This window comes from Stenella coeruleoalba (assembly GCF_951394435.1).
Source record: "Stenella coeruleoalba genome assembly, chromosome: 12".
Taxonomy (NCBI): domain Eukaryota; kingdom Metazoa; phylum Chordata; class Mammalia; order Artiodactyla; family Delphinidae; genus Stenella; species Stenella coeruleoalba.
Genome location: NC_137158.1, coordinates 47011973 through 47039624, shown reverse-complemented (window position 1 = coordinate 47039624; position 27652 = coordinate 47011973). Strand labels below are relative to the sequence as shown.

The following is a 27652-nucleotide window of genomic DNA, read 5'->3' as shown; positions in this document are numbered from 1 at the left end:
CTCAGATTTTCCTTTCTTCTGTGTAGGCTCTTGCTTCTCAGGCTTCTGCTTTTGTGTCCTCTGAGCTCCTTCAGGATGAGGACTCTCTCCCAGTTACTATAGTGATGGGCCAGGAAAATATCTGAATGCATGCTGTAAGTCAGACAACAAATTATAAATGGGTTGGCATTTGACAAGGCAGAACTATAAAAACAGAGAGTAGTGGTCTTTACTGCAAGGCAGAGGAAAATTACATAACACGTATCAGAGCATCACACTGTGACAAAACAGAAGTCGTATAAACATCTTAACTTTTTTTTTTGCGGTACGCGGGCCTCTCACTGTTGTGGCCTCTCCCACTGCAGAGCACAGGCTCCGGACGCGCAGGCTCAGCGGCCATGGCTCACGGGCCCAGCCGCCCCGCGGCATGTGGGATCTTCCCAGACTGGGGCATGAACCTGTGCCCCCTGCATCGGCAGGGGGACTCTCAACCACTGCTCCATCAGGGAAGCCCTAAACATCTTAACTTTCAGGAGCCCACCTATCTCCCCCAGTTGCAACACGGTGCGTTAGGTTTTATCAAAAATGATGAAAGGGGCAAGGAATTTGATGGAGCGTCGGAGACAGTACCCAGAAGAAGTCATGATTAAACTGAGATGTGAAGGTGGAGTAAGATTTAGCTACTCTATGAAAAGGTAGGGACTGACTATCAAGTGCAAAGGCCAGTGAATGGGAGAGAAGGACATTTTCAAGAAGCTAGGAGTTTACCAACATGTCTGGAGTGAAGAAGGTGAAGGGGAAAGAATCAAAAGAGGTTGAGAAGGTAAGTGAATCAGGCAGAGCCTTACAGGCCATGTTCAAGGTACTGCATATGCTCTATGGGCCACAAGAAGGCATTGTAGGATTTTAAGTAAGACCAAGATATGATCATATTTTCATTTCACATTCCCCATTTTCCCTCTCCGTTTTCTGTCACGGGCTTTTACCCTAATAATTTCTTGCACATTTAATCCTGAATTGGCATCCACTTTTTGTATAATTTATACTAACGTAAACTAAGAGAATTTTTAGAAGTAAATGAGTTAAGATATCTGCACAGTACTTTTTTTCTTAAGAAGCTCAATCAATTTCACAGGCACTTTTAAACACATTGGTTACTGTAATTAGTTTCAGGAAGTCACCTACAGCACAATCAAATACCAGTCTTCCGGGGCTGGATGTTATTTCAGGTCATTCAGCTCTATATTCGATTGCACTGTTGTGGTAAAGATTATCTGATAAATTGAAGGGATAATGCTTCACCAAAAAGTACTTTTCAAAAATTCTGTTTATCTAGTAGAGCGTGGATCATTAATTGAAAACTGTGTAAAAAACAATTTCTTAAGTCCAGCCCCAGGGGAGGGTTGCTGTCCATTTATTGTTAGACACAGATATCTGAAATGGAAGTATAAACTTGAAAATTATGAATTACTATTTTGATAAAAACAATGATAACATTTTCTGTCAGAACTTTCCTTATCACTGTTACCTTCTTACTGGGATATTAGAGTAGTAATTTCATTCCTTTGCTGGTGCAAGATTATTGAATTCCTTGTAGACAAGACATAGTATATTCTATATAATAGGGTATTTAGGCAGATGGTTAAATCACTAATGGTTACACCACTGATTTTAAATCACGTAGATCATTATAAGTTAATGATCAGCCTATAGAAAGTCTCTAGTTATGAGTCACAGGCCAATCTGATGTAACATTTAGGACCAGTTGGAAAGTCTTTGTAGAAAGATCCATGATCTCAACCATGAACCCAACCATGAGCCAGATAATGAACCTAACTCAGAAGCAGGCTTTGGTCCTACTGTCTCCCATTTGACCTTCTATTTTCCAGACTCAGTCTGAACTACTTTCAGAATAAATTTCTAAGATTTATAAAATTAAGAGATTTATTGATATAAACTTTAAGCATTGAGTCTCAACTTTAGATGTAATTCAGTGCACTTGAAATTTTCAGACAGAATGTAGTGACTCCAAACCCACTAAAGGAGAATCAGAGTGTTTAATGGGGGATAGTGGCATCAGTATTTTTTAAAGCACCAGATATAATTCTGATGTGAAACCAGCATTATGAGACATGGCTTTGGAAGCTATCAGTTACCTAATTTTATGCAGTATAACATAGTGCTTTAGAGTATGGGTTCTGGCGATAAACAGCCTGGGATCAATTCCTCAGTCCCTTTTACTAGCTTCATGAGCATCAGTAAATTACTTAATGTCTCTGTACCTCATTTATTCAATATCCAGTGTATATTTGTTGAGTGCCAGGCTCTGTTCCAGAGGTACCAGTGAACAAAACAGATGGAATCCCTGCCCTGTGAGGTTTACATTCTAGAGTAAGGACACTTTGGTGGGGGAGGGGGATTGAGCGAGTATGTGAAGATTAAACAGATCTTATATGTAAGGTGCTTGGAACCGTGCCAGGCACAAAATGCTCAACAAATGCTATCTGCCATTTCCTTATTTTACCAATGAGGAAACTGATATCCAGAGAGGGGGAGGAATCTGCCCAAGTAACTAAGAGAGGAGAAGACAGGAGGCAAATCCAGGCTACCCTCACATCACCTCCCTCAGCTCACTCCTAGAAGAATTTCAGTCTGGGGCTGCAAGACAGATGCTAAAACAATGGGGCCAGAACCTGCCTCTTGACACAGATTCCTGTACCTGAACGGAGCTCTTGCTGGTGCCATATATCAGAAGCAAATATTGCTAAATGCAACTTTTATTTGGCATCCCTGAGGACATGGAAGATAAAGCGCTAAAAGAACTCATCTTGTTTGTAGCACCAGCCAATTCTTTAAGACTCCTTATAACAGTCACTGAGGGGCTATCTACTGTTCTCCATTTATATTATGAATCAGTAAAGAATGACTAAGGAAAAATGTAAAAGGAAACTACAAAATGTATTTTTGATACCATTTAATATAAAACAATAATTATTAAAATCTCCCTCAAATAAAATGGTAATATCTTGTGAATAAAGCAAATCTGATGATTTCCCCTAATATATTTAAGCCAGAGCATTACTTTAAAGCATTTAAGAGTCAGATGGAACTTAAGAAGCTTACAGGAGACCAGAAGGAAAGCAATAATTGAAGAGGAGAAAATGTATTATTGGAATAACTTATCTGAGTCAAACTCTTATGAGACGTCCAAACATTTCTTCTAACCCTTTATTAGAATGACTAATATTTGTTTGCATTACAAGATAACTATAAAGATTAAAATCCATATGATGTGACTAAGCTCAAACTTGTTCTCATGACCCTCAAGTCTTAAAAAAAAAAAAAAAGAATTCAAAATTAATTAAGGGGCTTCCCTGGTGGCGCAGTGGTTGAGAGTCCGCCTGCCGATGCAGGGGACACGGGTTCGTGCCCCGGTCCGGGAAGATCCCACATGCCGCGGAGCAGCTGGGCCCGTGAGCCATGACTGCTGAGCCTGCGCATCCGGAGCCTGTGCTCCGCAACGGGAAAGGCCACAACAGTGAGAGGCCCGCGTACCAGAAAAAAAAAAAAAAAATTAATTAAGAATTAAATTTAAAGTTGAGTAAAGTAAGGAGGGGCAATCAATTTAAACATGTTGCAATTCATACTAGAATCTATTTGAAAAACCTAATTTGTTCTGTCTTATGATAACACAGCAAAATTTTCTTTTATCCTTATTATGAAAGCACATGAACTGGAAAAGAAAAAGACAAAATAGTAAATCTTGTTTTAGTATAAGAGATTACGTTGACAGAAAAAAAATGGGGAAAAGGAAATCATCAAGGCAGTAGCTGAGAGCCTTGAAAACAAAGACAAGTAAAGCGCAACTTGATATAAACCATGAGAAAATTGCTCTGTACCTAGGAGGGTTTACATATATGTATCATTAATTTCTCTATGAATTTTATCTCTAATTCAGGATATGAGTTAGCAAAGTTATTGGGATAGTAAGTCCTAAACCTATTATTATAGTCAAGAGAGTAGGTATAATAAATAACCAGATGACAGGCATGTTCATGAACTTAAAGCCAAAAAGTTAGAGTCTGTGCTTTTTAAGAAAGCAATAACTAAATCATTTGATCAACTATACACAGAAATTAATGCTTCAACTAAGAGAAAAGGAAAAGAAAGCCTATTGAAGCTTGAGCTTTTCAACTAGAAAATGAAAACAGAAGGTCTATGTCTGAATCTGGTGGTTATTCACTCTTTGTGGCTTGAATTACTCCACCTCTGCTTGCAATTAATTTATAAAGGATTTATGTGCAAAGAGCAGTTAAAGACGCTCACACATTTATGGGTGTTATGTAAGCAATCATTATTACTAACCAACAAAAAGATATAGGGAGAGCTCTAATCAAATTCACCAAGTGCTGCCTAAACCCATTTAGAAAGCAGTGTGATGATTTACTATGGTTGGGCTTCACTTAAAAGTTGGGTTGTAAAAGTACAAACTATATATTATTTTTCCAGGGCTGCCATACAAAGTACCATAAACTGGGTGGCTTAATACAATAAAAATGTATTATCTCACAATTCTGGAGGCTAGAAGTTCAAAATCAAAGTGTTGGCAGGACTATGCTCCCCCCAAGCCTCCAGGGAGGATCCATTCTTTGCCTCTTCCAGCTTCTGGTAGCCCCAGATGTTCCTTGGCAGATAACTCCAATCTCTGCCTCTGTCTTCACAGGGCTGTCTCTTTAGAAGGACATGAGTCATACTGGCTTAGGGGCCTACCCTACCTCAGTATGACCTCATCTTAACTAATTACATCTGCAACATTCCACCTCCTAATAAAGTCACATTTGGAGGTACTAGGGGTTAGGACATCAACATATTTTTTTTTAACACAATTCAATCCATAATAATCTGTAACTGCTGTTTGGCATACATATTCTGTCTACAGAAAAGAAAAAAAAAGGTTAATGTATATAAACCAGAAAAACATAAGAGAGTAAGTTTCTCCATTACTGGCTTTAAAGATTTATAGATTGATGTTCCAGTTTCTATTTCCAGAGTAAACCATATTACAGATGGCAATAGGTTTCTCCTCTTAGAGTCTCCCTCCTATACCTGGGTTACCCCTGGCCCCCCACCAACCACTCCTTACTCCTTCAGTGCTTTCCTGAAATGCTCCTTCCTCTTCACCATCAGATCCTTTCTGTCCTTTAAGGGCCAGCTATGTTATCCTTCAGGAAGGCTGCTCTGACCAGTGACTGTGCCCATAGTGACTTACGTTCCTCCAAACCCTTACAGTGTTTATGCCCGAATTATTGAACTGGTTACCATCTTACTGATATTTTTCAAAATGTATTTATGTAGTTAAAACAAAAATGTAATACATTACATACTCCAAAGCTGAAAAAGTAAAAGAAAAAAAAGTCCTCTCATCCCTGAACCCCACATTCCCTGGACCTCCACACATCACCTGGCTCTCAGCTCAGTCATCTCTTCTGCAAAATCAAAACTTGGACTAGATGATCTCTAAGGTCCTTTTCATACTGAAAGCACTAAGGTCCTAACACAGAAGATTTTAAAAATGAGGGATAGCTCATTGTGGTGGTTGATATACTCTAGAATCAAACAGAAACTGACTTAGAAAACTCAGTTCTACCTCTTTCTATCTCATTTCTTGTTTCTAACTTCCGCCAGCCACTGTTCTAGGCCCTGACAATGCAGCAGCAAATAAAACTGTCAAGGTCCCTGCCCTCATGGTGATTACATTCCTGTAGGAGAGACAAACAATTTTAAAAAATACATAAATGTATGAGTAAATAATATGATTTTGGATGATAATTACCACACAGAAAAGTAAAGTAAGGCAAGAGATTAATGAATGAGGGGGTGTAAAAGATATTTTAAATAGTTTGTTGGGGTACATTCTCTGGGAAGTGCTATTTGACAGAGAGTGAAAAGGTCTGGAGAAGTGCATTTCAGAGAGAAGCAGCAGCATGAGTAAAGGCCCAGAGACAGGAAGGCAGATGGTCAGAGCACAGGTATGCTACTTACTCTTTTCATTTTATTTCAGAGATAGGTCATTGTGATCTTTTTCATTCTTTTATACAGGTGGCTTTTTTTTTCTATTGTATGCATGTTCCATGATGTTTTTAATAGTCCTCTATTGATAGGCATTTGGGTTGTTGCCAATCTTTTGTTGTTACAAGCAAAAAATTACAAACATGAAATTGTCAGCACAGCCTGCTGGAATGGAACAGACTCTGAGCTGGAAACAAAGCTCTGTCTTTCTCTCTCTTTTCTTGTCTCTCTCTTTATTTTGACTGTATTTCACTGACTGTTTTAGGTACTAGGAATATAGTAGTGAGCTAGATGTCCAGGTCCCTGCCTCAGGATACTTATATCCTGATGGGAGAGAGAGACATTATGAAAATGAACATACATGTAAAAAAGATATGGTTTGGATTGTGACAAATGATGTAAAGAAAATAAAGCAGGACAAGGGAACAGTAAATGGCAAGGTTGTGGGTTCTCTTCCAGATATATTGGTCAGGACAGGCTTTGAGAAGGTGGTATTTGAGTAAGACACGAATAATGTGAAGGGACAGACATTCAAAAGCCTAAGGAAGAGCATTCCAGACAGAAGGAGCAGCACATGTAAAGACTTGAGGCAGGAAAGGGCTTGGCACACTGGGGGAACAGCCAGAAGACACAGTGGTTGGGAGCACACCCAGCCAGATGGAAGGAAACTGGAGCTGAGGCTGGAGGCACAGGCAGCGTGGGGCACAAAGGCCCTGTGGCCATAGGGGACACTTGGACTTGTTCTAAGGAAGCCATGGAGAGAGCCATTGTAAAAAAGAATTACACGTTCTGATTCATGTTTTGGAAAGCTCACTCTGGCTGTGTGTGGAAAGGACACTATGAAGGGGATGAGTAGAACCAGGATACGCGTCTTGCTGAAGTCCAGGCAAGAGTTGATGGTGGTGTATCTTTATCTATCTATCTATCTATCTATCTATCTATCTATCTATCATCTATCTATCTATCTTATCTACGTCTATAAATAGTGTGGGTTTGATAAATATTGTGAGAAGTGTACACATTTAGGACAAAAAAAAGCTGTTGGTGGACTGAATGCCAGTAACAAAAAAAAAAGAGGGAAATAAAGGATGATTCCCAGGTTTTTTGTTGTGAACAACTGGGTGAATGGACTGAGATCAGGAAAACTGGGGTAGGAGCACAGCTGTAGGACACGGGTGGGAATACCAAAAAGAATATAGTTTAGAGTTAGAAACCTATTAGGCATACAGATGAAGTTTTTGGGGAATGGCTGGATATAAGAAGAGGACCTCGACAGTGGTGATCATTTCGTCATGGATAGAATGAGTACCCACAGGGAAAGGAAACAGTGAGGTAGAAAAGTAATTTGAGACCAGATTATAGGAAGTCCTGAGCATGATGCTGAGGAGCTTAAAATTTCTCTACATGGGCAGCGGGAAGCTGATGAAATTGTGTGCGTGTGTGTTATCAATAAAGTTTGGTGTTTGGATAAAAGTAATACACGTTTACTATTTAAAAATTGAATTTTTATAAGTTTTTAGGATGGAATAATATCAAACTTAGAGAAAGCAAGAATAGTACAAAGAACTCCTGTCTACCCTTTACCCTGATTTACCAATTATTACTATTTGCCACATTTGCTTTATTTTTCTCTTTTCTTTCTCTGTATAACATATGTATTATTTATATAGACATACAGAAATAGACACATAGATATGCATGTGTGTGTATACACACATACACATTTATATATACTCACATGTATATACACACATTTTTTTTCTGAACTAATTGAGAGTAGTTAATCCTTTTACCCCTTAATAGTTCAGTGTGTATTTTCCAAGAATAAAGGCATTCTCTTTTATTACCGAATTACAATCTTCAAATTCAGGAAATTTTAATCCATGTAATTCCAATTTTGTCAATTGTCCTAATAATGACCTTTATAATATGACAATTTTTATCTTGTAGAACCAAATCCAGGACCATGAATTGTGTTTCATTTTCTTGTCTCTTTCATGTCCTTTAATCTGCAAAGTTCTTCAGCCTTTATTTTTCACGACATTGACATTTTTAAACAATATGTTAAAAATACTTTATTATTGAAAAATCACTAAGGTCAATGAGAAGGAGGTGGATGGGTAAGAGACAGCATAAAATAAGGGGCAGAGAGGAGACCTGGAAACAGCTTGAGGTGATGAAGGCTTAGTGAGATGGGAGAGAAGGGGGCCCACATGGGAAATTCAACAGCATTTAGAGCCCATTATGTGTGAAAAGTATAGAAATGAAAGTTTGATTTTAGCTTGGGCCATTCAATGGATGGTGACAAGGATTATAAGTAATAGATTTTGTCCTTTGTTTGATTCTAGGTTGAAGGAGGATAACCAGTTTTGCTTTTGAGTGCTAAGTAGATCTATGTATTATGCAGTTGGAAATAAGACACAGAGCTCAGGTGAGATGTCTAGGATGGAGAAGGATTACCTAAAGAAGAATAAACCTAAATAGTCTACCTTCTGCTTAGCTTTCCATCTCCCAACTGAGCCCTGTACACAGCAGATACTTAGTACGGATTGTAGACTGACAACCATCTCATAGTAGCTTAAGGGAAAGGGAAGGGGTGGCCAAGTTTTCTTCCAGGCAGATGAGGGCTGGGAGGACTCTGGGGATTTCCCTGCAGAAATGAGGAAGCCCTGAGCAGATCAGGTCGGCTCCTCCCCTGCTGCTGAGAATCAAACAGGAATTAACAGGGTGCCAGAGGAACGAAGCTTTGTACCAGGTTCACGATTCCCCATCCAGAATTTCCAAATTGAAAAAACTCTGAAGATGTTTTTGTATCTCATTTGGCAGCAAAACTTGACCTGAAGTGATCCTGAGGCTCTTGATAGTGTTTATTTATCCCAGTCACTGTGAATATTCATACATTTCCCCACATGCCTATTAATGTATTTGATAATTAAGAAGTGCTGCCTCAGAACTCACTGTGTAGTACTCAAGTCATGGTATATCCGCCCTATATACCTCCTTTCTAAAAACCAAAAAACTCTGAATATCAAACTCATGGGACTGTAAAGGTTTCAGATGAGGAAATGTGGAAGTGTATTTAAAAAGTAGGGGTAAATACTTTGCAACCTAGACTGACACCTTTAAATGAACATTCCACCCATGAATGTGTGAGTGAAGCTCACAGAAGACTCCCCAGGCTTTGGCACAATTACATCTGGAACTACCGAGAGGACCTTGGTTTCCCCTGTTTTGACTCACTTCTCCTCACTTCAGCATCTTTGGCTCTTTGCTTGATTTTATCCCTTAGCAACCATTACAGGCCTGGCTCACCATTTAATCCAAAGCCCTCACTCTTCTTCAGGATATGGTTTTTGGCTATTTGATCTCTGGCCCTCCTGAATTGTAACTGCCTCTAAAAAAAGGGGCTTAGACTTCCCTGGTGGTGCAGTGGTTAAGAATCCGCCTGCCAATGCAGGGAACATGAGTTCAATCCCTGGTCCGGGAAGATCCCACATGCCGTGGAGCAACTAAGTTCGTGCACCACAACTACTGAGCCTGCGCTCTACAGCCCGCAAGACACAACTACTGTGCCACAACTACTGAAGCCCGTGTGCCTAGAGCCCGTGCTCTGCAACAAGAGAAGCCACCGCAATGAGAAGCCCGTGCACTGCAACGAAGAGTAGCCCCCGCTCGACACAGCTAAAGAAAGCCCGCGCACAGCAACGAAGACCCAATGCAGCCAAAGATAAATAAATAAATTTATTTTTTTAATAAAAGGAGGCTTATCAGCCCCTCTCTGCATCAGCCCTCCTCCACCCTCACTGTTCTAAGCCTTATAGGACCCATCATGTACACCTGTCTCCTACTGTCCTGTCCCTCACATGGGGGGGCTGGGAGGGAGTGTGCAAAAAAGAATCAGACCATCCAGCTGGTCATTTGTTGGCTCATCGTTTATTCATTCATTCAAGAAATATATATTGAATGTCTACAGTGTGCCAGATGCTGTGCTAGGTTCTTAAAGTTTGGCAATTAACAGACATATTTGATGTCATCATTGCATTTACAATCTTCCAAGGGAAACATATTAAATAAATAATTAACTACAATTGTTAAGTGCTACAAATGGGGATGCAGAGTGCAGTGAGGGTGTATAATGAGGGGGAGGGCCCGACTTGGTGTAGAGGCTCAAGGAAGTCTTCCCTTCCTCACAAGAGGAAGACTTGTGAGTTGAGATGAGAGGGTGAGTAGGAGGTAGCTGGGTGAAAAGGGTGAGGAAGGCAGAGAGGATGGGGTAGAGGGAATTCCAGGCAAAGCAAACTGCATAAAAAGGACCCAAGGCAGGAAGGAACTTTGCCTAAACGTGCAAGTGAAAGCCTTCACTGTAGCTAGAAGGGAGAGAGAGAGGGCCAGCAGTGAGGTCTTTATCCTAAGAGATAATCAGCCACTGGGCAGGTGTGGAGGAGGGGGGTTGGTTAACTAAGGATGTGAACTAATCAGCTACTACTTATCAGGTCTCTCTGGTTGTGAAGTGGAGAAGAGATTGGAAAATCAAGGTTGAATGTATGAAGAACAGAATAATACAGTTCTTCCCTCTTGGGACACATAGACATTTAATAGAAGAGGTAACACAGAAACATATTGAATGAGCATGACCCTGAGCAGGACTTGACCTCCCTGCTCCTGAAACGGTGAGTTACACAGTCTAGCTCCACATGGCTAAGGCCAGGGATTTCAGGAAGGCCTGGCCATCTCCAGGGAAGAAGCGGAACAAGACTCCCTCTCCAGGTGGGTCCTCAGGACGGCCTTTGACCTCCAAGGGAGAAGCCTGCCCCAGAACAGTTTGTCTGCTGTCTCCCTCTTTATGCTGGCACTTACGGCCACTCCAAAACCTTCAGCCTGACCACTTGAGTAATCCAACTACCATTCTACAACCAAAGAATGCTCTATCTCTTAGGACCTTGCTCCATATTTTGTATTTGCACAGTATCTGAATAAAAATCATACTTGGGATGATTTCACCTTTAAGTTTGCTGCCCATAATCACTCATCATTTAACTCAAGAAAAGATGGCCATGAAGTTTGCATTAAGAATCATAATCATATGTTATCATATATAAACTACTTCACTCAAATAGAGCAGGATTTACTCTGGCTTACTTCCATATTCCAAGACTTTAATGCTGCCTGTTGGCAATAGGAACACTGCTGGAATTCATTCTTGAACAGAACTTTTTCTGAACTGGAACTCTACACTAAAAAGCAGTGAAGAAAACTTGTTACCATTCATTTATTTTGGACTTAAATTCAAAGGGTGGGAGGAATGGGGGAAGGACAATAGTTCTTTGACACTAGCAAGTTAGTAGAAGGCCAAAAACCTCATTTTTTTAGACTTGATAGCCTGAGGCAGAATAGTCACGAAAACATTCTTGCAAAGTAGATCTTCAGCAGGAAGGGAAAGATAAGATAAATATATGTAATGAAGCATATTAAGCAATTGCAAATGTTGTACCTGGACCCTCTGAATTCTAAAAATTCCCAGCTCTTCACTCATGTGGAATTTGATCAAAAAGTGAAAAAATTATATATTCAGAAGTTAAAGGAACTTGCACATTTGAAGTTGGACTTTTTGCTTTCATTTTTGCATTTGTATGAAAATAATATTCAGATATGGCATGAAATGAGTACTGTACTATTAAGGAATATTCAGTATTCCCAAAATAGTAACAGCCACTTAAAATATACTACTTGAAACTTGCTATTCAAACATGACTCTATTACTTTCACTTGTTCTCTAATTGTGACTTGAGGTCCCAAAGGACTACAGCAACCTCTGCAGTAGTTTACTCTGAATAAAATGTCTTTCTGAAAGATGTGAAGGCGTGTCTACACTTTCTTAATACTGTACACATCTTCCTAAGAAAAATTTACACTTTTTTTTCTGGGCTAAGATTTAGGAATAACTGCCAAATTAAAAATAAATGGTTTGAACAAAAGCAAATTATTAGCAGACCAGCAGTTTATTAAAATTCCACAACTCGATTTCCATGTGATGTTCCACATTATGCCTGCCCAGAGCCAACCACTGCCAAAACACTAGCAATCTCAGAAAACAGCAAAATGTGCTAACTTTCTTTTAGACCATGTTAATTTTACTTTCTCAACTTCAATATTCACAGTATACTATGGAACTTATTTCGACATTAATAACTATTAAAGATATCCACTGAAGGATTACCTTGGACCTCTTAGGTGAGAAAAAAAAGAGTTGTGAATGGTTTTGTTCAAATTTTGGAGATTTTATTCGGTACAAGTTGAATGAGAGGAACCTCCCTCATCTCTCTGTCTCTGTCTCATCTCTGTCTTTATCTCTACCCCTATCCCTATACCTAATTTAGATCTATCTAGGTCTATATATTTATGAATTATGTCTTCTCTGCTTATAATGTCTTCTGACTCATTTAGGAAAAAGGAAGCAACTCACTCACATTCTAAAGTAACTTAAATACATGCTGCTGTAGCTGCTGCATTAGCTAAAAGACTTAATAACACCAAAGAAAAACCCCAGGTAAAAATGGTAACATCCCCAAATGATTTTTCCAAAGCATGAATCCAATTATGTCATCCTTATCCTACCAAAAACTCAGAGGTTCTCATCACAGAATAGAATCCAGCTTCCTTACAGCCGTCAAAGCCTTGCATGGTCTGCCTACTCCACCTCTCTGACTTCACCTCCTCAGTAAAGTTAGTTTACTACTCGAGACACCTACTCTTTGTTGATTAGACTTGTCTCAATCTTAGCTCTTTTGTTCCTTCTGTTAATGATGCTTTTCCCACCTTCTCACCATTCAGTTCTAACTCAAAAATCACCTCCACACAAAGGCCTCTTCTTACTACTTTAGCCCTAATCACTTTTTTTTAAATTTTGGCTGCATTGGGTCTTCTTTGCTGCGCGTGGGCTTTCTCTAGTTGCGGCGAGCAGGGGTTACTCTTCTTTGTGGTGTGCGGGCTTCTCTTGTTGCGGAGCATGGGCTCCAGGTGCGCAGGCTTCAGAAGTCGTGGCACATGGGCTTAGTTGCTCCGCGGCATGTGGGATCTTCCCGGACCAGGGATCGAACCTGTATCCCTTGCATTGGCAGGCGGATTCTTAACCACTGCGCCACCAGGGAAGTCCCAGCCTTAATCACTTTTGAAACTGACTTTCTTTAGAGCATTTAACAGTCACCCCGATTACCTTTTTATATGTTTTTATATTTATTGTCTCTCTCTGCACACCAGAAAGTAAACTCCTAATAATCAGGGATTTGGCCTGCCTTATTCAAAGCTATATCCCCAGTACCTAGAACATACTAGAGATTTCAGAAATATTTCTTTACTGAAAATATGTTTCCAAGATTGATGAGATTGAATGAAAGGGCTTATCTGTCTTACACATTGTAAGTATAACTCTAATATACCTTGTTTATCATTGGTTTACAATAATCATGAAGAGATGGTTTGCTAAGAAAAAGCAAAACTGATGAGATTATGGAAAATTTTTCATCAGTGGAGTCCTAGTTTATGGAATTCCACTTCTAAAGAGGTTTCTAATGATAATGTTCTAGCTATTTTTAGAATGAAAATAAAATGTAACTTCCAATTTTCTTATTCCCCTTAAGTAAATCCATTTGTAGCTTTGAGTTAAAATTGTTCTGTTCCAGGGTTTAGTCATGCATTGAAAAATAACTGAAACTAATGGTATCAAAAAACATACCAATTTACAGGAGATAAATTATTGTTTTCTGAAAACCTAAAAGCTTTTCTTGTTTAAATATTTAAATTAAGGCAGTTATATTTTATTTTCCATGTGGAGTTTCCTGCCTTCCCTTTCTACACATTGGCTAATTTAGCCATTGAATCACATCTCATCTTATATAAAGACCCTGAAATTAAAAAATGTTTGGGATAAAGTCAGCAAATTTTAAACAGGAAAAAATAAATGCATGCTGTCAGAGTTCAATAGGACGCCGATGGCAGAACACAGTACTTCACAGTGAGCCTCAAAGCCCCCCAAATACAGCACAACTCACATTCCAGCCTTCTTCCCTCCCCCTTCTTCCCCCTGCCCATGCCACTCAACTTTGTCTATACTTGCCCATTTCCCATCCTCTCCTCTAACACCTTTCTTCTTCCTTCAAGTCCCAGCTCGTGTCCCCTCTTCTATAAAACTCTTTCCAAACCCCCCAGGCAATCACTAGGTCTTTCCCCTGTGCTCAGCACTCAGACTGTACTTGGTAAAACATGCCTAACATTCACCTTTTCAAACTGCAGTGTAATGTCCTCCATCCCATTGGATAATCTCTCGAGCAGGAACAGTGTCTTTATCCTGGAAGCCTCCACACCTACACTTACTTACTGGGAAGTGCTCAATAAGTAGTTGGTATTCAATTCATTTCAGCATACTTCCAGGTTCTGAGAGGGTACGTTCTGCATATATTATTTTATTCTGCATTGGTAGCTGTTAATAAAGATGGGGTGGGAGAAGATTAGGGGAGGGACTTGTTATACTCCAGTCTCCTCTTTTCCTTATATTCTCCCTCTGGCCTCAAGATGGGGCCAGCGACCACTGAATAGACTCTGGGCTGAGGTTCTGACTTGCTCAACTACCTCTAACACCATGAGTAAGGTATTAGCTCTCAGGTCTTTTCACTGACATCTTACCTCCATTTACAAATACTTCTTCCATCTACTCTCAGTCCTCAAGGACTCTTGTACCCTAAAGCTTTTCAAGTCCCCTATTTAGGGCTTTCCTATTCCTTAACACTTCTGTTAATACATTTAGACCCCAAAGTTCAATCTAAGAAGGTTGGTTTAGTTATTTACGTTACTTTAACTAGTGTATAAATACAAGAGCTTTTATATTTTATTTTATTTTATTTATTTATTTATTTTTTGCGCTACGCAGGCCTCTCACTGTTGTGGCCTCTCCCGTTGCGGAACACAGGCTCCGGACGCGCAGGCTCAGTGGCCATGGCTCACGGGCCTAGCCACTCCGCGGCATGTGGGATCTTCCCGGACCGGGGCACGAACCCATGTCCCCTGCATCGGCAGTCGGACTCTCAACCACTGCGCCACCAGGGAAGCCCAGGAGCCTTTACATTTTAAAAGGAATCGGTTACCTGCAATGAAATTCTAATAAATAATTTTTAACTTGGAAGCTAGCTGTGTTTTTGCTAACTGCAGCATCTCGCTTCTAAGCCTTCCATATAAAATAACTTTTTATAAAAAATAGACATACTTATTAACTATTCACTAATTACTAACTTGCATATTGTGACGGTTAATTTTATGTGTCTTTTGACTGCACTGCTTGACTAAACATTATTTCTGGGTGTTTCTGTGAAGGGTATTTCTGAATGAGATTAATATCTGAATCGATGAACTCAGTGAAATAGATTGTCCTCCCTAATGTGAGTGGGCCTCATCCAATCCATGGAGAGCCTGAATAGAACAAAAAGGAGAGGAAGAGGAATTCACTCTTTTTCCCGGGCCTCATGCTTGAGCTGGGACATCTCATATTCTTCAGCCCTTGGACTGGGATTTACACCATCCACTCCCCTGGTTCTCAGGCCTTTGGACTCAGACTGAATTAAGTAACTGGCTTTCCTGGGTCTCCAGCTTGCAGATGGCAGATTGTGGGACTTCTCAGCTTCCATAATCACGTAAGCCAATTCCCCCAAATAAACATGTCTATAGCTACCTCCTGATGTTTCTGTTTCTCTGGAGAACACTGACTAACATAGATATATTTTAAAAGATATACAGTACTTCAAACAAAAATTACTACCAAATAAATCACCAAGGTCACTTCTAGCTCATTGGTTAAAGCAACCAATACTCCATAATACAGAGGTTCATCTCAGCGAATTAAGTTTCTGATTGAGTTCCAGTTGTTTTAAATTACTCTCTAACCTATTATTGGCCTCATCTTCCAAATTTAAGCAAAAAAAAAAAAAAATCCTCCATTTACCTTGAAATCAGTATCACATTTTGAGCAAGTGTTTTTGCTTCAGCCTTTAAATACCAATCCAAAAAATTATCATAGCAAATATGTTAGTTTATGGTGTTTTCTTCTTTTGAGTGAATACTAAACTCTGTATTTGATCATATAAAGTTAAATTATTTCATCATTTTATGAGAGGGTTTTCCTTAATGTTGTTTGAAAAATATTTTAAATTAAAAGTGCAAATGTTATTCTAATGTCACCACGCCTCTTTAAAATTGCAGGAAGCAAGGAGTTAAAGAACACCTTTCCTTTTCTCATCCCCATTTCCCTGGAGACCACTACTGTTGGCAGCTGGGTACACATCCTTTCCGTGTTTATATAGATATATGGGTATCAACTTATATTATTTATTAAAATACAATTATGATATATTTATCTACAATGTTTTTTGTATCTTTCTAATTTAACATGGATACTTTTCGAAGTCACTGCTTTGGATCCGTTTTATTCCTTTAAAGGTTATGTAATATTCAATTATTTGAACATGCCATAACTTATCCAACTTTTCTTCTACTGCCTTTTAGTTTGTTTCCATTTTTGTGTGGAGGGGGGCTGATGCAATGGATTGAATGTTTGTGTCCCCCAAAATTCATATGTTTAAGTCCTAACCCCTAAAGTGATGGTGTTAGGAGGTGGGGCTTCTGGAAGGTAATTAGGACATGAAGGTGGAGCTCTCATGAATGGTCTTAGTGCCCTTATAAAAGGGACTCCAGAGAGCTCTTGCCTTCTTTCCATCATATGAGGATACAGTGAGAAGTCGGCAGTCTGCAAATGGGAAGAGGGCTCTCACCAAGCTCAACCATGCTAGCGCCCTGATCTCAGACTTTCAGCCCCTAGCACTATAAGAAATAAATTTCTGTTGTTTACACGCCACCTAGCCTATAGTACTTCGTTATAGCAGCCTAAATGATTAAGACATCTGGTCTATCCCTACTTTAGTAAGGATATATGATTAGGACTTCCTTTAATTCCACTTCTTAGAAACTTTCTTCCTTCAACCCAACATCTCCCTGAATCAATCACATAGTCTTTCTCCTTTTCTGAACTGCCAATTATGAAAGAACTGGCCTCGCATGCTAGCTATATTTCTTCATTTCTCATTCACTCCTCAACTCTGTAACCATCCTGCCCCTCCACTCTTCTCAAACTGTCCTCCCTAAAGACACCCATGCCCACACGGTTGCCCAGTTCAGGAACTTTTCTTCCCAGTCTTCATCTCACTCAACATGGCTGCATCCTCTTAACCCTGGTTTCCTGAAGTCCATTTCTCCTTGCCTTCTAGGACAACACTCTCTTCTGGTTCTTCTCCTACCTCTAATAGCTATTTCTCAATTTTTCTCTGCTTGTTCCACCTCACCTGTCTCTCTCATGTTGGTGTTCCAGAGTTCTATTCTTGGCTCTCCTTTCCTCTCCTTCTACATGTCTTTCTGGTGTTCTCATCCTCTCTGATAGTTTCAACTATCACCCATACACTGAGGTCCCAATCTACCTGTAGAACACACTCTTCTCCTGACCTACAAATGCCCGAATTTATCTTCCCGTATCTCCAAAGGGCCACCTCAGATTGACAACAAAATTCTCCTTGTCTATAGCTGAACTCATGATTTCTCCCCTCTCGTCAAAACCTGACCCTCTGCATATATTTCATAACTTACATTTCCACCCAGCCCTGTGGTCCAAACTAAAACAAATCAATCTTCCTCAACTCCTTGCCCACTTTCATATCTAGTTTTTTAATCAGTTCTTTTATTATTTCTCTGAAGTCATCTGTTCTGTTACTACCACATTTCTAAAGATATATTCATTAATTCTTGTCTGAATCATTTCAACATTTCACAACTGATCTCCCAGCCTTTAACCATACAAGCTTCAAGCTGTTTTCTTGGCAATTAAGTTATCTGATATAATGTATGTTAGTCCCCTGTTTAAAGACCTCCAATATCCTCTAATATTCACAGGGTTTTAAAATGCATATATACACTATATGCATATAATAATGTATATTATACACACAAGTATATAAGAGACTGTTAGTCATTAGACTCCATTTCATTGAATCATCACCCCCACCCCCAACTAATTGCCCTCTCTTTCAGCCATTCCCCAAGCTGTCTGAGCTCCTACTTGAGTCCCAGGTCTTTGCTCAGGGTATTTCTTCAGCCTAAAATTCTCTCTCTCCCTCTTCTTATAATCCTATTTTTCTATTAGGACTCATCTCAAAACTGTCTCCTCTGTGAATTCTTACACAGCTCTCTTGTCAATTACAGGAACATAAACTTCCTGTTCTGTGAATCCACAGCCCTTGGCTCACACCACTCTTGCTGCATTTATCATCTGGCATTATAATTATCTACTTCTCTATCTTCTCCACAATGGCATAAATTCCTAATGAACAAAGTTCACGTCCTTCAGATCTTTGAATCCTATCACACAGTTCGGTGTCCTGCATATAGTAAACACCAACAAATATGTTTTGAGTTTACAGTTTAGAAAGACCAAATAGAGTGGTCAGGTCTCCAATCTATGCATCCAATCTACTGTGCTCCAAAAGACAATGCAGACCAGAATGGTGACTAGAAAATTTAGCAAATTTAGATTGGGTGCTCTGTTTACTTTTTTGTATTAGTAACACAGTTCTAGGATCAGCATTTCATCAGCAATTCCACTGGGGATAAACCCAGAACACTTCCTCTCTTTGGGAGAGAAGAAAGCAGTTAAGATGATCCTGTTTGGTTTTTACAGTCAGGGAAATGTTTCCAATAATGAGAGACTATATATGGGCAGATGAAATGCTAAGTGGGAAGGATGCAGATTACCACTCTTTTCTCAGGGTAAGTTAGAATTATTTTCAAACTGGACTTCATGCATTTCCTGATAACAAACCTTTACTTTCAAAATTTCCCCCTGAGTATAGTACAGTGAAAACTAATGAAATATTTACAGGCAGAGCTCTTTTTACCCTTGAGTTCATTTATTACAAATGAACTCTTTGAACCCCACGTCTAAGAATCTGGAAATGCTGTTAAGTTACAAATATCAGCAGTAGCAGGCGGTACTGTTTCTTAAATCTGTCCCACATTTAATAAATGCTTCCACTGAGGGCACTTGTCTCCTAAAAGCCGTATGTTCTGTTTAGATTAATACATTACGGTTGCCATGGTTGTTAAAGCTGGATTTCAGTCCGTAATCATTCAATCAATGCAGTCAACACTGTAGGATGATACTCTGGGTGGTGGGCACTGAAAATATAAACCCTGGAAAAAGCAGTTATCAGGAAAGAGCCAATAGTCCTTGAGTTCCCTGGTTACCGTCAAAGATTTAAAAAAATCAGAAAAGCAACATGGCATAGTGGAAAGAGCTTGGAAGTCAGCCAAACTGGGTTTATATCCACACTACATTACTTACTAGCTATATAACTTTAGGCAAGTCACTTGATGTCTCTGAGATTTCCTGATCTTTCCAATAAGGTGAATTCTACCTATGTCATACAGGAAGATGAGATAATCTCTATTAATGATCAAATGAAGGAATGATGGTCTCCTTCCAAATCAACCATTCACATTTTTAAGACAGATGTGCACAGAATGGATTGCTTACAAACTCAAGGAAGTTGTAATATAGTCTTAGAGCCAAAGAATTCACAAGGCAGAGTTCTCAGGTAACAGATGAAGTGTTATGAAAGAAAACCAAAGTATCAAGTTAGACACTATAATACAAACTTTTCATATTGAATTAATTTTTATGTGCAAAGTATAAATGACCTTGATGAAACTTGCTTTAAAACAAGAGGGCTGTTTTTCATCATGACAGTCTGGTTGTTCCAATAAGGTTCTTTGACCGTGGGACTGTACTTTAAAAAATTACTGATATTTTTGTAACTTATATATGAGCTCTGGAGTTTTAATTAACAGCCACAGCACAAATTCATGGGAACAATGTTTAAAGAGTTTATCTAGAAAAGGCAAAGAAATATGTTCCCTTGTATGAAATTTCTTAACCTTAGGAGTTTGAGATGCTTTCAAATATAAAAATCATGTTTATTCAATGGGCTTTACTGTCAATTTTCGGTATTGTACCAAACAAATCCCTAAGATTCATAGTAAAAATTTTTAAATCTACATAACTATTTCCATTAATTATTTTTTTCATTTTATTAAAATTTTTTTCTTCTTACTAAAAATACAGTAGGAGTTCATTCACCAAGAACACATTTTATGGGTTATTTAAATGACTAATGTAATTACACAAATTTTTCAACTAACTCTTTCTGAATTTGATTCATTTAGCTTCAGTCCTTTCTCTGAAGGGTAATGGCTCACTTTGGTAAATTATTTTAAATCTGTAAGGTTTATAGTGAAGGACGTGGGTTGCATAACATTTGGATGATCTTTTTGATATTAAGTGAGCCAGTAGATAAGTACTTCCAGTGAGAATACTTACTCCCAATATAAACACACACAATTTCTGCTAAAAAAGTTAACTGAAAGCATGAATTTTAATAAATTTTTTTTTTTTTTTTTTTTTGCGGTACGCGGGCCTCTCACTGTTGTGGCCTCTCCCGTTGCGGAGCACAGGCTCTGGACGCGCAGGCTCAGCGGCCATGGCTCACGGGCCCAGCCGCTCCGCGGCATGTGGGATCTTCCCGGACCAGGGCACGAACCCGCGTCCCCTGCATCGGCAGGCGGACTCTCAACCACTGCGCCACCAGGGAAGCCCTAAATATTTTTTTCTAAGAACTTTATGAAGCATAAGCCTCTCTCTGTGGTATGGCATTTTAATTCTAGCAAGCCTTTTTTCTACCACCTGACGGTGCTGTATGTCTAGTACAGCATTGTCCAATATAACTTTCTGCCACAATGAAATGTTACACACTGTCCAGTACAGTAGCCACTAGCCAGATGTTGCTACTGAGAACCTGAAATGTGGTGTGACTGATTAAATGAATTTTTTATTTTAATTAATTTAAATTTAAATAGCTACATGTGGCTACTGACCATTATATTGGACAGTGCAGGTCTAGAATGTATGTTGAAATAACTGGAGTAGTGGACAAGTATGCTTACTATGTCCTAATGCCCCATCTCCTTCTCAAGCCCCTCAGCTCTTACCCATAGCAGGATACAAGTCAAGTGTCGTTTCTTCCATGAAGCTTTCACTGACTACTTTAATCCACATGGATGTCTTTCTCCTCTGAACTCCTAAACACTTATCTGTTTTATAATGGAATTTAGTACCCAGTTATTATACCATGGACAATAGTTTAATGTACGTAAGTTTCAGCATAAAAACAATACAAATAATAGTACCAGCTTCTATTCATTGAAAGCTTATAATGTTAAATATTTTACAGTATCTTATTTCATCTTTTTAATAGGCCTCTAAAGCATGTATTATAATCTCTATTTTATCTATGAGGAGGCTGTGACTCAGAAAGATGAAGTTACTTGTCCAGGTCAAACAGCCAGTTAGTGGCAGAGCTGGAACTTGAAACTGGGTCCATGACTTCTGTAATACAGGGTAGGGGCCTTGTCAGAGTAGGCAGGGTCATATGAGATACTTTGGCCTGATTTGATTATGGGAAGCCATTATAACAAACCTAAGCCTGTGTGAGAAAACTAACTTGTAACGATTACAGCTTAGAGGGAATAAAAGATTATGATTCAATCTCAATTACAAGAGTATTTCATTTATAGTGAGAGACCATTCCAAAGTTCTTCCATCATAGACTAGATATACCACTTTCTTAGAGACGAGTTGCTCCCTCTAGTGAAAAGCGATGGGAATACCGTACCCCCAAGTATTCAAAGGAGAAAATCTCTGTAGAAGCGATACCTTCCTAAGGGGTCTCTTGGAAATTTGTGGAGGTGAGTTTTAGATATTACAAAGAATGGAGGTTGTTATTGGCTTTCATTAGGTGGGCCAGGGATGCTAGATATCACGCAGGAAGTCCTCATCAACAAGACACTGGTCTATTTCTGGGAGGGAAACCTATTTATATTTATCTATCTGAGCCTGGAATTTAACATAATTTTACATATAAAAACAAAATATGTTTGCACTGTTTTACTATACAATGAATTTTCCAGGAAGGAAACTATGGCATTTCATCTGACAAAACACTGTCAGTTGTAAAACATAATATTACTTAAATATCACCAAGAATGAGAGGAAGACAGAGAAAAGGGAAAAAAACATTGCCAATAAACTATGACACAATGCATTCTTATACATAATTTTATCTCTATTTAAAGGGCTCCTTTAGACATATTTAGACACAAGTCAAACACACCTGGACACATATAAAAGAAAAAAAAAGCAAAATAAATGAAGGTATTTCTAAAACTTCTTATATTCAGAAAATTTTTGACTCAGAGTTGTCAACATCCATGTTTTTCAAAACAAAATTATTCTCTTGCTATCGAGTATTTTGATGATGCTGTATTTCTTAAAACAGTGCTCAACTCGTGTCCAGGTTTTCTTCAAAGCCACTGACACCAATTTCGTATGTTTTGATTTTGGCACTTTTTGAGCCTTCCAAAGATATTGATGGAAAGTTTTCAGAGGAGAAAGACATCCATGTGGATTAAAGTAGTCAGTGAAAGCTTCATGGAAGAAACGACACTTGACTTGTATCCTGCTATGGGCAAGAGCTGAGGGGCTTGAGAAGGAGATGGGGCATTAGGACATAGGAACAACTAGCGGTTATAACCATTCTTCACATGGTCTTCAAAGAGTCTGTCTGGAAATGAAATCGGTAACAGTAACCCGGTTTGCATATGTTCAGGCAATGACAGTAACAATGATCATTACTGACACCTGGCTGACAGTGCTTATAAAACACACCCTGCTTTCAGAGACGTGAAAACGTATTTCTTACAATGGAAGAACTACAGAGCTGGGCAAGCGAGGGGAACTTTTCCAGAACTTAACCAAGATTTAGTCACCATTTCAGAAAATCTCATCACCAAAAATAATGCTACTGATGATATCTGAGCCACCAGGAAAACCTACCTGTATCAGTCTCCATCCATGGTGATTAGAGCAACAGGTGTAACTTTCTAACTACTTTGTCATTTCTTATAGCTTAGGCATGTTAATGCCTTTACACGTTGAAACAGATACTATTATAAATTACTTTTATTTCTCTTTTATATCAGGTCGTCATTATATTGATGTTTTTGTATTTATATGTGTAGGTGGATTACATTATCCATGAATTTCAAGAAAGTATTGACTATTAGAAAATATCTGTTATAAAAGGGTGACATTGGGTCTGATAGGGTTTAGAAAATACTGAATTTAGGTATCACGAATAACTGGTTTTCCTCTAAACAGAAATCAAATTCTTGGGCACTTACCTAACAAATATTAATATGCTTGTGGATAAGGAAATGGGGGAGGAGGCATAAAATTGCATATTAATTTAACACTAAGAGAGGACAGTTTATGCTCTTATTTTAAGAAGTGACTTCTCATTTTGTTCAGAGAGCATGATCTCTTGAGTCAAACTATCTGGATTTAAATCATGGGTCTATCATTTTGTAGGTAATTTTGAGTGACTCAGTCTCTGCCTCATTTCCCTAGTGGGTAAAATGAAGTTCATAACAGCATTACCTCAACAGGGTTCTTATGAGAACTAAATGATACAATGGGATGGTGTTTACAACAGTGACTGGTACCTCAGAAGCAGTAAATATGTGAAAGCTTCATTAATTACAAGCATAAAATATATCATTCTGCAAAACAAAGATGTCTGAACTTCTGCTAAAATCATTACCATCCGAGAAATCTTTCCTGAAGAATCAATGATTCCTTGAAATATGGAGAATAATTTCATAGTTGTGTGAACGTTTCCTCACAGAACCATATTAGAATATATTAGATTCCTTGGGGTAGTGGGGTTTATTGCCAACTGCCCCACAACTGCTCTGTAGTGTACAAATACATCTTAGATTCCAAAGTGCAAGAAGGTAATATATGAAACATAACCAAAATATATTCCCTCATCAAGTAAAATGTAAAGCAGTACAGACACACTGTTAGTTTTTGTAAGATCATCAAGGTTTTAATTTATTCAAATCAACAAATATCCTTAAGAATCTACCAAAATCTCAGCTCCATGCTATGTTGAGTAAATACAAAGGAAGAAGCAACTGGGCTCCTATCTCATGGGATGATGCTGGGATGCTGAGATGATGAGACTGACATGTATGAAACAACCAGGGTCACTAAGAGGAAGAGTATAATTACATCTAAATTGCATGGCACAGCTCATAAGAGTTGCAGAAGTTCAGAAGAGGAGTGGTAGAGTGGTAAAGGAACTCTACCTTAGGGGTAGAGTTAGGGACAGGGAGGCAAAATGTAGCGTATGATCTTGGTTAAGGCAGTTAACCTCTCAGCATTATTGTTTCCTCTTCTATAATGTTTGACAATTTAATGCATGTAAAATGCCTAGCACAATCTAAAGCAAGAAAGGTTTGTGGTGAGGTCTTACAGAATGGGTAGTATCTGCCCAAATAGAGTGTGTTTCAGAGAGCAGGATAACCTGCCTCATATAAAAGAGACACATATCCCTTTTAAGGTTTTAGGTTAAAAAAGGAAGAACTCACAAGGAATAGCCCTACTATAATAAGTACAATCTTCTGTGGCAAATAGCAACCACATTTCTTTTCCCTGCATGGCAAAATAACTCCTTTAGCATGTGAGACTTGGTGCAGGTTGAAATCCTAGACAGTTCCTTCTGACAAGCAGACGCTTTCTTTAAAAAAAGAAATGGCATAGAACACACAAAGCTGCTTTTCCTTCTAAATCCTTGCTTCTAGCTGCCCCTTCTCTTATTCAAAAGTGAGCACTTACTCCAAAGTGATCATAACCTCGGCCCTCCATCTTCTATAATAAAGAGTTATAATCACAATCACTTCTCTACTGTGATTTTCAGATAATTAAAATTAGAAGAAATTTAAGTTTGTCCTCATTCCTGATTCATTCAACCAAATAGCCCATATCATGGCCTTTTTCAAATGTACTGACAATAAGAGAAGGAAGGGTTCCCCCAAAGTGTCTCAATACTTTTGGGGGAAATTACACTCACCACAGTCCTGATTACATTTACATGCACCACCTATCACTGGAGTCTTTCCTAACATTATCAGTTAGAGTACTAATTAATTATACTTTTGGACATCATAATGGTGACTTGGACAAATAAGGCCACATCTTCTAGTACTGGTCAAAGCCTGATACTGTCTTCTGCTCAAAAACAGAAGGCATGTTAGTAATAAAAGCTTCCACTTTAGGCCAAATTAAATTATTCTAGTTCCAAGACAGAGGATGATTTCATAGTAATGAGGAAGAAGTGGGCCTTGTGGAAAATTTCATTATTCATTCTTATCTATACAAAAGTAATTTCAGCCATGCATTACAGGCTCATATCCATTTCTTGCAGACAGAAATGAAGTAAGGCTTGGAATCATTACCTTGGCTTGTTCAGAAATGAGAGAAGAATTGGAAATACAGTGCTGGTGGTTTGAGGCTTTGCTATGTAGCTCACCCAAATATGTCAGTCCTTTCAGTGTTTGTTTGTCATACAGTGTGACCACACAAATATACATTATTTGTAAAACAAAACTGTTTTCCCTGTGGTTTTTCTATGCTTTCTGAGGCTTTGATGCATATGTCCAAATTCATTCTGACTAGGATTTCGTTACTGAAGACAGTAGAGCAGTCCTCCGGTTTGCTGGTGGCTGACAGGGAGGAGAGCAGGGTGACAACCCATGTGCCCCTTACTTCTGCAAGCACCAAGCTGCAGGCAGAAGAAACCGTATTCTGTGCATCTGTTCCTTTGTTTAACATTCTAATAATCTATGCAACACTGTGGAAGGCAGTGTACCAGGCACTAGGTAAACGGTACTAAACAAAACCATGACCCTGTCCTGGAGTTCACACTCTTCTCAAACATATTTTATGGTAGGTTTTGGGTTTAACTTTGCCTTTCTGTGTACATATTGCCTAAGTATATTTCTGGACTTGATAGCCAAAAAGACACTCAAGATATGATACATCGTAGCTGTTGGGAAGGACCTCAGGGGAAGCAATGGTGAGGTTGAAGGGGATGCTGCCAGGAAAAACTTGAGCCACACATAGACACAACCAAACCTCAACCCAAGGAGTGTTCATTTCATACTGTTGTAACAAATTACGACAAACTTAACAGCTTAAAACTACACAAAGTAATTATCTTACAGTTTTGGAGGTTAGATGAAATCAAGGTGCTGGCGCAGCTGCATTCCTTTGGAGGCTCTATGGGAAAATCTATTTCCTTCCTTTCCAGCTTCTAGAGGGTACCTTTATACCTTGGATCTTCGTTCCTTCCTCCATCTTCAAATCTGTTTTTTTCTTCTTTCTCCTTCTCACCTCTGCTCTGGTCATCACATCTCACACTTGACACTCCTGCCTCCTTCTTATCATCATAATTACACAGGATCCATCCACCCGAATAATCCAGGACAATCTTTCAATCTCCGGCTCCTTAACCAAATCAAATCTGCAAAGTTCCTCTTGCCACCTAAGATAACATACAGGTTCTGAAGGTTAGGACATGGACATCTTGGGGGGGCCATTATTCAGTCTACCATACAAGGCAAAGCAAATAGAAAAAAAAATGTTTGCCTCTTTTACACCTTGAGGCAACTAACTGAAAGCTGGCATTATGCAGTTTCTTTTCTACTTACGACCATTTTGGTTACCGTTTTAACTGGCTTTTCTTCATAAAAATGGCAGTGGGTGGCCCCTCCACCGGTATTTCTCTGAGGCCTCCTAACTCTCTAACACCAGTTTTCCTCACAACAAACTAAACCTGAGACACTGACATCCCTCTTAAAGTCGGCTCTATGAGCTAATTAACATGAATAGATACTTCACCAAAGCCAACCTTTCCTACCTCCTTGCAGAACTAAACTCGTTAATAGATTAATAGTTTACGGGGCTGGAAATAGCTTTTCTATTTCCTGCAGTGAGGGGCCATGGAGCAAGATTTAGCAAATCGATCCTGACTTAATTCCTGCAGACATTACGCAGGACAAGCTCTTCTTTGATGCAGATTATAAAGGTAAGACTAGCAAGGAACAATATGCATCAGTTTCGTGGTGAAAAGTCGCTCAGTAGCTTTTTCTCCCAGTGATGTCAGAGGCCAGAATATTTTCATTTCACTTCTACTTGAGAAAAGGGAAACAATTTGCTATTCAACTTAGTTTAAAAATAAAGAGAAGATTTTTGCTCCTGGCCATTATGTAATAACAGGGAGTAGATTTACCTTCCTGCCTAGAAAATACCAAACACCAGAAAAACTTGTTTTCAGACGACAGCAGGCAGTGTAGTACTGGGATCCCTACAAGCTGGAGGTACTCTCCAGATGCATCGCAGGGAAGGTCCTCACTGCTTCAGCCTCTGAGTGCGAGCCACATTTATTTACGTAAGTCAAACTACCAGTCCACCCGATTAAATTCATAGGAATAAAACTAAGAAAACACGCTCGGATCGCAGGGTACCAGGTAAGCCGCGCCAGGACTTGCCAATTCTCGC

The 27652-nt window shown here is 39.0% G+C and overlaps 1 long non-coding RNA gene across 1 annotated transcript; it reads right to left on the bottom strand.

The window, feature by feature from the left end:
• Window positions 1-27636, bottom strand: LOC307195624. Its single transcript, XR_013830895.1, has 3 exons — window positions 27384-27636; window positions 26315-26636; window positions 1-132 (listed from the first exon to the last, which is right to left on the bottom strand). It is a non-coding gene; the product is annotated as an uncharacterized lncRNA (long non-coding RNA).
• Window positions 27637-27652: the final 16 nt, after the last annotated feature.